Here is a 9,102-nt window from a genome sequence, read left to right as displayed (position 1 = left end):
GTTCCATTGCGTTATCACTTTATAGCAATCTTTCATCAATAAAAGTTTTGCCTAAAGTTTATCAATTTAACACGATTAACCTTCTTCTTGCTAACTAAAGTTTGCATCTTCATGTCAATGTGGGTGCTAAAAGAATCATAAGCATGGCTTTGCTAGCAAAATTTCCAAACATTAGTATTCCATTTATATATCTATTCTAGATTATAAGGTCCTAGGAGGTGGAAATGTGTCATTCAACTAGGATAGGGACCTATTAAGAAAGAGTTTTGAAAATAGGGTACCTACCTTTGAGAGAGGGGGTTCAAAGTAGAGTGATCTCTCTCTCTCTCTCTCTCTCTCTCTCTCTCTCTCTCTCTCTCTCTCTCTCTCTCCTATGATTCAAATGTAACTAACTAATAGCACATGCATTGCAAGATGATCATAGTTTAAATAAAAAAATTTCAAGATATCTAATTTTAATTAAAATTAGTATTTCGAAATCTTGTATTTATTTTTAAGTCAAATCACTTTCTTAGGTCATATTTTCAATCATTTATTATTGGTTAACTTTTACCTTTTTTCATGTTTGATTTTATTGTTCAAATTGTATAGGCTTTCTAATGTATTTCCGACATTTATTTTGTAGAGATGAGTATTAGTTATTTTAATAATGGACCCGGTTTTTATGAGCCCCCCTGACTCATACTGTTCTCATGCGGGCTCCCTCTAACACCCATTTTTATATAGATTTTGGATCCAAATTTGTAGAGATCCATGATCCACACTATGACGATCATGAATGTAAAAAGTAAAATAAAATTTTAAAATACTTTTGTAAAAAAATATTTACGATCCATTGGATATGAATATTTAGTTCTGGAGATTTATCATCAAGATAGACGCGCGGGCTAGTGAGTCCGCTGACTCACAAAACAATTTTCTTTTAATAGTTAAAGACAAATCTTGCTTTTCAGAAATTCTTATTTCAGATTGAGTGTTTGGAGAGAGAGAGAGAGAGATCATTGGGAACTTAAAAATTATGGGTGCCTTTGTGTACCAAAAGAAGAGAATCTATTGAAAGCTCGTTTCCAGTGGAAACGTTGGGGTTAAGGAGGCAGCCTACCAAGTGCATTAATTACTACGGGGATGACAATGTCCTTAGCAACTAAAGTCATTGTCAAAAAATAAATAAATTAACAACTATGACCAACAAAACTTCTAAAACAAACCGCGGAAGGCCACAAAATAACACTACGGGTGTGGGAAAGGGGTGGGTCGTGGTGGTAGCACCCTCATACTTCAATTGTATGTTGTCGTTTCTATTTCTACTTAACACTTTCAAAAACTACTTAACATTTCAAATATGGGTAGGGCCTTGTATTTCCTACTATATTACCCAAAAAAAATAGGGTAGGGGTGTGCCGTATAGTATGTCAAGGAAAAGTATATAATGCTCCCATTTACTTTTAGTACAAGGTGTCACAATTATTTTTTTACTATTAGACGTGAAATTCAAGGTATAAAAGAAATTTTTTCGAACTTTATGACATACCCAAGCGATCGAATTTCACATCGGATGATTATAAGTAATTGATGCTGAAATTCACACTAAGTGCATCGCTAGACTTTCATGCAAGGGAGGGTAATAGGCAGTTGGCTCAAAATGGGATATATTTTGTTCTGAAATTCATGTTATGTTTTTTCTTTTTCTTTTTTTTTTTCCCCTTCTTTGATGTGTTAAAAGGTCGAAATAGAGGGTGGGACATTATGTTGAAGCATCAGCTGCCGTAACACAGATGCCCCAACCCCATTTCAAAAATTTTCATGTTATCTTTAGCCATCCCAGATCAATTTCATGAGAACAAAAATAATGAGTTTTGATCTCAAAATTTTACACCAAAAAGCAGCTTCCTCTCAAAGATCTACTCTGAACTGGCCATTCCAGAACTCGTAAGCACTGTTTGGATTACATTCTGGCCGTTTGAGGAACAATGAATCTAGGCCTTCGAGAACTCAAAAGCCTCATTTTTCACTTTTTGGTATCGATCACAATGTGAACTAAAAATGACCTGAAAAAAAATTTGCATAGAAAAAAAATCTCACTAGGTTTTTTGAGGCTAGGTGATTGGGGTAGACCGTATGATTTTTGGGTGTGGTTTGCATAAGGTTGCAACCTTAAACAATCCAAATAAGGTGCACCAAAATTTTATCAGGATATATAATTTTGATATCAAAAAAAACTTAGGATTGTTTGAGAATCCATTTTCATCTCTAATTATAGAATTTTAGGTTTCAAAGATGGTTCAAATCAAGTAGATTTATAAACAACTGAAAATTTTGAAAATAGACGGTCTAGAAAATGTGTTGTAAGATGCACTATTTTTGGGACTGGAATTCATTTTCTTTTTTTCTTTCATATTCTTTTACAATAGATTGTTGGGTGCATCTTAATTTTACATTAAGGTTGCAACCTTCTTTCTTTGTTTTTTCCTTGATGTAATTCTCCAAATAGCAGTAAATGTTCATGACCTAGATGCTAACCACCCATTATTATTCACCATTCATTTTGAAAGAAATTGAAGGAATGTATCTGTAAATTATTTGGTTCATAGGGACACAAGCTCATCATGTAAAAGCTCTTTTGAAGTTGTAATTCAAATTTCCACGGCCTAATTTAGTGGTTTTTTTCTTTCTTTTTTTTTTTTCTGAATTTATCTGGCAGTGGGTTAGCCACAATAGTGCTCCGGGTAGAAAAATGCCATACATTTGCGTTTTATATGTATACTAGAAAGCAAAAATACGGTGTCCCTACGTGTCTATCATATCCGTACATATTTTCGCATAGCTCCTCGACCAGGATCGAAATGACTCGTACTTCTACCCAAGGAATGGTGGGTGGGAGGATGGAAATGACTTGTACTTTCGTCCATTGAATGGTGGGTAGACCGTCTACTATTGTTCGCAATACCGGCCTGTCTAAACCGGAACCGAACGATTAGATCGGCACCGGCAAGGTATCTGAATCGGCCGGTTAGATCGGTACCGACAAGGTACCGATTTTGGTTAAGGCCGGTTTTACGGTACTACTCAATAGACATTCATCTTCCAAAAAAGTTGGTACAAAAACCGGCTGGTTCGATATCAAACCAACAATATTTTTTAAAAATTGGTCGGTTTTCATCTTAACGGACCGGCTCGTCGTTATAACAGCGTTTTAGGGTAAATAACAGTAACTTATAAATAACGGCGTTATTCTAAAATTCAAACCGTTATTTGTAGAAGGAAAACTGTGAATCTAAATTTCACCATTTTTTATTCGGTTTGCGGCAATATTTTGGTTTTTTTTCGTGTTTTAATGGTTTAAATCACTATATAATGAATCTAAAACAATAAGTTTGGATTTAAACAATTTAAAAAACGCGTTTTTTGGATTGAAATGACAGGTTTTTTAGGTTTTTGAAAACTTCTGCCATTCTTTCAAAAATCTCCTCAATACCTAATGATTCTTCAAGAAAGTTGAGGGGTTTGATTGCTATTCAAAGTATTTACTAGATTCAACTTTAACTTGATCATAAAACAAAAAAATAAAGGGTTTATTTTAGCCCGAATGGCTGCTGCTCCAATAACCTGTGTTCTACCAAAAAACGCAGATTTTTTGTCCATTTTTTTTATCAAATTAAGTTGTGTATTCAATAATTGAGGCTTTATAGCTCAAATGAAATTACTATGTTTATTTATTATTGAGTAAATTTTTTTATATCAATTTTTTCGTTGCATCATATAACGCAAATTTCATAGATCTCAAATTTTCTCATTTTCTTCAATTAAATAAAAAATAGCAAATATTTTTTGATGATATTGGGTGCGTTTGAAAGATGATCGAAGCCTTTACAATGCATGTATGTTTATTTTTTCGATTATCCAAACATTGAGGGTCGTTTCCTGCTCGAAATGTTGCTTCATTTTCTTCAAAAAGCATAAAATTGAGAAGTGTTTTTCTATTTTGCTTAATAAATCATTTTTAATAGAATTATGATTGTTTAATAAAATTACATTTTTTTGATGAATATGGGAAGTGTTTTTCTATTTTGCTTAATAAAGTTATTCCTTTGATAAATTTATTTTTTGATGAAATTGATTCTTCTTTTTGATAAGTGCATGATAATGTCGCTCAATTTTTTAGTTATCTTTTTTTTAAAATTTGATATATTTATATTTGTAATTATGGAAATGGGATATTTTATTTTTTGAAGTGCATGTAAAAATTATGGTTGCCATATGTTCAATGAAATACTACACCGCCTTGTATGTGCTTTGTTCTTCTCTTTATTCTTTATTTATTTTTTTTGTTCATTCTCTATCAAGTTTTTGGAGTGTTATGGAAATAGCCTCTAAAAGATTAACCATTTTTTAAAAAATCAGCCGACTAACTCGGGATCAGTCACTGGCCGATCTTGATCTTGCCTGAATCCAGAGAGAGAGAGAGAAAGAGTGAGAGAGTCATACAAAGATCATAATTTTAAACCATCGCTCATTTGATAAATTGATTTTTCTAAAAAAGAAAATTTTCATTTTGTTTAGTAAAATTATAATATTTTATTATCAATATGGGAAGTTTTTTCTATATTATATGACAAAAATATCTTCAAAAAAAATATCCTAAGCTTTTTTCAGGCAAAAGACCATACTATAAGAATATTACTTTATAAAAAGTGGTTTCAACTTTTTTTTTTGTAAAATAAATATATGTAATAAGATATTATACATTTAGTCTAAGTATTTTTAGTTTTTTAAAAAAAAAAAAAATTTGGGAGTTTTTGACCCTTTTTTTAAAAAAAAATCTACTTGACTTGTTAGTCCGGTTAACCACCCCGGTTAGTCCGGTTCTGATTCAAACCGCTCCCAGCCCCATGTCCGATTAACCGTTCCGGTTCGATTTTACAAACACTGCCGTCTACCCATTGATTTCAATTGGGTTTGGCTATGCTTATGCAAAAAGAGTTAAAAAATGAAAGAGAAAACACATTCCCCAATATTCACCTGCTGAGCAAGTGTTGGAAAGGGAAAGAGAAAACCTATTCCCCAATATTTAGTAGTTCACAGAGAAAGCTATGATATTCGAGACTCTCTCTCACAAACCAATATTTCTCTTTCTTGATGAATTTTCAGATGTGCCTTAGACATAAGGGAGCACCTAAAAATTTTACAAGATCACTATGGGAGAAGCTACTGCCAAGCCTTATTGCATAGACCAATACTCATTACTTTCTCTCTAACTCAAAATCCTTGAAGTGCTTTTTACGCAGGAAACTGGGCTGATTTCGAGCAAACTTTTCTCGTAGCTGTGTATTCATTTTCATATTTCTTTGGTGGCTAATTTAATTGTGAGGAAGTTCTTTTCTTTCTTGTTTTACATTGCATGTCATCAGTATAAGTTTGAGGGAAAATAAGCAAGAAGAAGGAAGTATATATTTAGATATACTGTTGTAGTTTGAGGACCCCAAATATTTGCATGCTAGATTTGTTCTTATTATTATGCATGTCTTTGTTGAAATTTTTTAAGTGATTCTAACTAGATAGAACTCAAAGAACAATGTCGTTGCTGAATTTTATGTTAGTAGCACTTTTATATCGATCCTAACATTTAAAAAATCTAAAATAAAAAACAACAATCAAATAATGAACGAAGGGATGGATCAGGCCAATTCCAATACTTCCAAAGAACTCCAAAATTGGACCGGTCTGAACCAATTGGCGATTCTCTATTCGAATGGTTGGGTTTTAAATCTGGGTGTAAATGGATCAAGTTGCGGCCCCCTAAGAGAGACAGCATGATGTAGGACAGGGCAGGGCAGGACACAGACCTGACAATTAGGTCCAAACTTGTGGACCTCAACGAGCCTATCAGGTCCAAAATGCTGGAAGTAAACTTAAGACACAAGTCCATTTGACCTGTCCAGGCCACGGGTCACACAGACTTCAAATATAATATTTTTAAGTCAACATTCAAAGTGAAACTTGCCTATACGTTCAATTCCAATTGCACTGCTCGAGTAGAATCCATTGCAGCTATACAATTTGTTTAGGAAAATTGTTTCATGCGGCCGGGAGTGCGTTCTACATTTGCGGTCCCCTAGGTATAAAGCATCCATGGATGCAAATAGGTGGCCCATCTAAAAACAATTGAAACTAATGGTCCAAATGTTTTTTTAATAGAATTACTCTTTTTAATTTTTAAAATTTATTTATTTTTCATATTTATGATCTCCATGTTGGAGATTACATGTCCAAAAATTCATCTCAAAAATAGATTTTTAATAGGTGACTTATTTCTACATGGATGTATAGCAACCGTATCCAATTTTTTATCTTGTGTACGATCTAGACACCTAGAATAACTAATGAAAAATTGTTTCATGCAGGCTGGACCGTATTTCTACAATATTCGGTCCCAAGATATACAACATCCATCTTAAAAATGGATGCAAATTGGCGATTCATCTAAAAACAATTGAAACTAACGGTTCACATATTTTTTTATAGAATTAATTATTTTAATTTTTAAAATTTATTTATTTATTATATTCATGAACTCCATGTTAGGGATTACATGTATTTAAAAATAAAGTCCAAAAATCCATTTTAGAAATAAATTTTTAAGAGGTGACTCATTTCTATATGGACTCATAAATACCGTGTCCATGACTAACAATTGAAACTAACAGTTCACATATTTTTTTATAGAATTAATTATTTTAATTTTTAAAATTTATTTATTTATTATATTCATGAACTCCATGTTAGGGATTACATGTATTTAAAAATAAAGTCCAAAAATCCATTTTAGAAATAAATTTTTAAGAGGTGACTCATTTCTATATGGACTCATAAATACCGTGTCCATTACTTATTGGTTGGAGTGGGACGGCTAACATTGGTTTCTCCTCATTTTCTGGGCTTCAAGGGCATTGAGCTCCCCCAAACTTGCACACCTGTTTTTTCTTCCCCATGAAAAAGCTTTAAAGTGGGTGATTTCAATCAATCCAATTTTTTAACAGCTACTTCTCATTCTTTAAAATTTTAATATTGATTTTTTCTAAAAAATTTATTCAAATAGTGATGATAAATTTTAGAGACAAAAAAAATTTATTAGAGCTTAGACCTAATACCATTTTTTCTTTTTTATGAGGTTTTTATTTTCTAAATTTTCTCTTTCATCAGATTTTTTTTTTTGAATTTTTTTCGATTTCTTTTTCCGCTGAGGGATTATTTTATGTGTTTCTTCCATATTTAGGTTCTACTGAAATTTTTGTGGTCTAGGAAAGTTTTGGCATTGTTTAGTATCAACAAGACTTAGATGCGCCCATGAAAACCAAGGAAACCATAGCATGGGAACTAAAACCTCTTGCGTATGTGAAGCAGTGAACGTACTCAGATTTTTGAGAAAATATTTGGGTAAAGTGATCAAAGAAAATGACAAATCATATGGAGGAGATACTAAGCGGAAGATTGGCTTAATCTGAAAATATTTGACTCAGAAATCCTTAATAAGTTATAGCCTTAATTTGAAAATATTTGACTCATAAATCCTTAATGAGTTATAATTTTAGTTGTGCATTAGCCTTAATTTGAAAATATTTGACTCATAAATCCTTAATAAGTTATAATTTTAGTTGTGCATTTATCAAAAGAAAACTTTTACATGTGGCGCCACCCAGTATAAAACATAGAGGACTGTTATTCCAGTTATTCGATTTAAATAGGCGGCTAATATAGCATGCGTCATAATGTGCCACCTAAAATAGGTTATTTTTTACTTTTTTTTCTATTAATTATCTCCAAATAAAATTTGGGGCATGCTCACTCCTTTTAAGGGTGCACCTAACAAAACTAAAACTATCTATATAGTTTATAAATCAAAATGACCATAATACTAGTGAAAGTTACAATGGAATTTGGTCATTCTTTCTAATGAAAAAATAATGGTTTTTTATTTTATCCCTCGTGGGTGGAGGGAACGCCCCAAAATTCTACTCTTAAAATTATTTGCCCAAAAACAATAAAAATTAAGTACTCTGAGCCACCTAATCAAAGATCAAACGTTCTAAGGCTAATATTTTTTTTATTGAAACCATTCCAACTATCCATTCAAAATTGACGATAGATAATTGTTATCATGTGAGTGGCACCCATGTAAAGGTTTCCCTTCAACACATTGTCCTTTATTTTCTTAAAATGAATAGATGCGCACTTAAGAGAAGCACCCACGCCTCGAGGAGTCACTGATCCTTAAGAACCATGTTAGGTTGATCGTCCAGTTATTGGGTCGGTATTAGCAAGACAACCCTGCCTCACGTAAACATCTTGATGCCCCCCTACCTCCTTTTTTATGACTAAGGACCAAAGTTCCAAACCATTGCATATCCATTTCACAAATGAATGATAAAGTTTGCATGTTAAAATAACCTTCAAGATAGAGCAATTTTACTGTTCCAAATTACTTTCTTTCCTTTCAAGATCTTGATCTTGGTCGTCAATCATCCCTGACATGGAGAAAGGAAGGGGTGCCCCACTTTTGCGGGGTACCCCACTCAACAATTACTTTTCCTTGATTATTATACCTAGCACCTTTTCCCTCATGTTAATGAATCGGGTTCTTCTTCAAAGCTTATTTTTTGCAATAACAGTTACATCAGACATAAATGAGCCGAAAATTTTGTTATGGAAAACTTAATTTTGTTAGGTAGTTGATGAGCTCAATTTGGAGATGTTCTCCAACAGCGACCTGCATAGAGAACACTGGTAGAGACTTAGAACTTTTCATGGGAATTTTCTTCATCGCAAGCTTATCTTGTGTAATTTCAGTTACATCAGACATAAATGAGAAGAAAATTTTGTTATTGAAAACTTAATTTTGCTAGGTTGTACATGAGCTCAATTTGGAGATGTCGCCCAACAGCGACATGCAGAGAAAACACTGGTAGAGACTTTCATAGGAAATTTTCTTCATGGGAATGTACTTCATGGAAAGCTTATCTTGTGTAATTTCTGTTGCATCAGACATAAGTGAACAGAAAATTGTTATGGAAAACTTAATTTTGTTAGGTGGTTCTTGAGCTCAAT

Source organism: Amborella trichopoda, chromosome 9 (assembly GCF_054954075.1).
Source record: "Amborella trichopoda isolate Santa Cruz 75 chromosome 9, AtrichopodaSantaCruz75HAP2 v2.0, whole genome shotgun sequence".
NCBI classification, from domain to species: domain Eukaryota; kingdom Viridiplantae; phylum Streptophyta; class Magnoliopsida; order Amborellales; family Amborellaceae; genus Amborella; species Amborella trichopoda.
Note: the sequence above shows the minus strand (reverse complement) of the source record.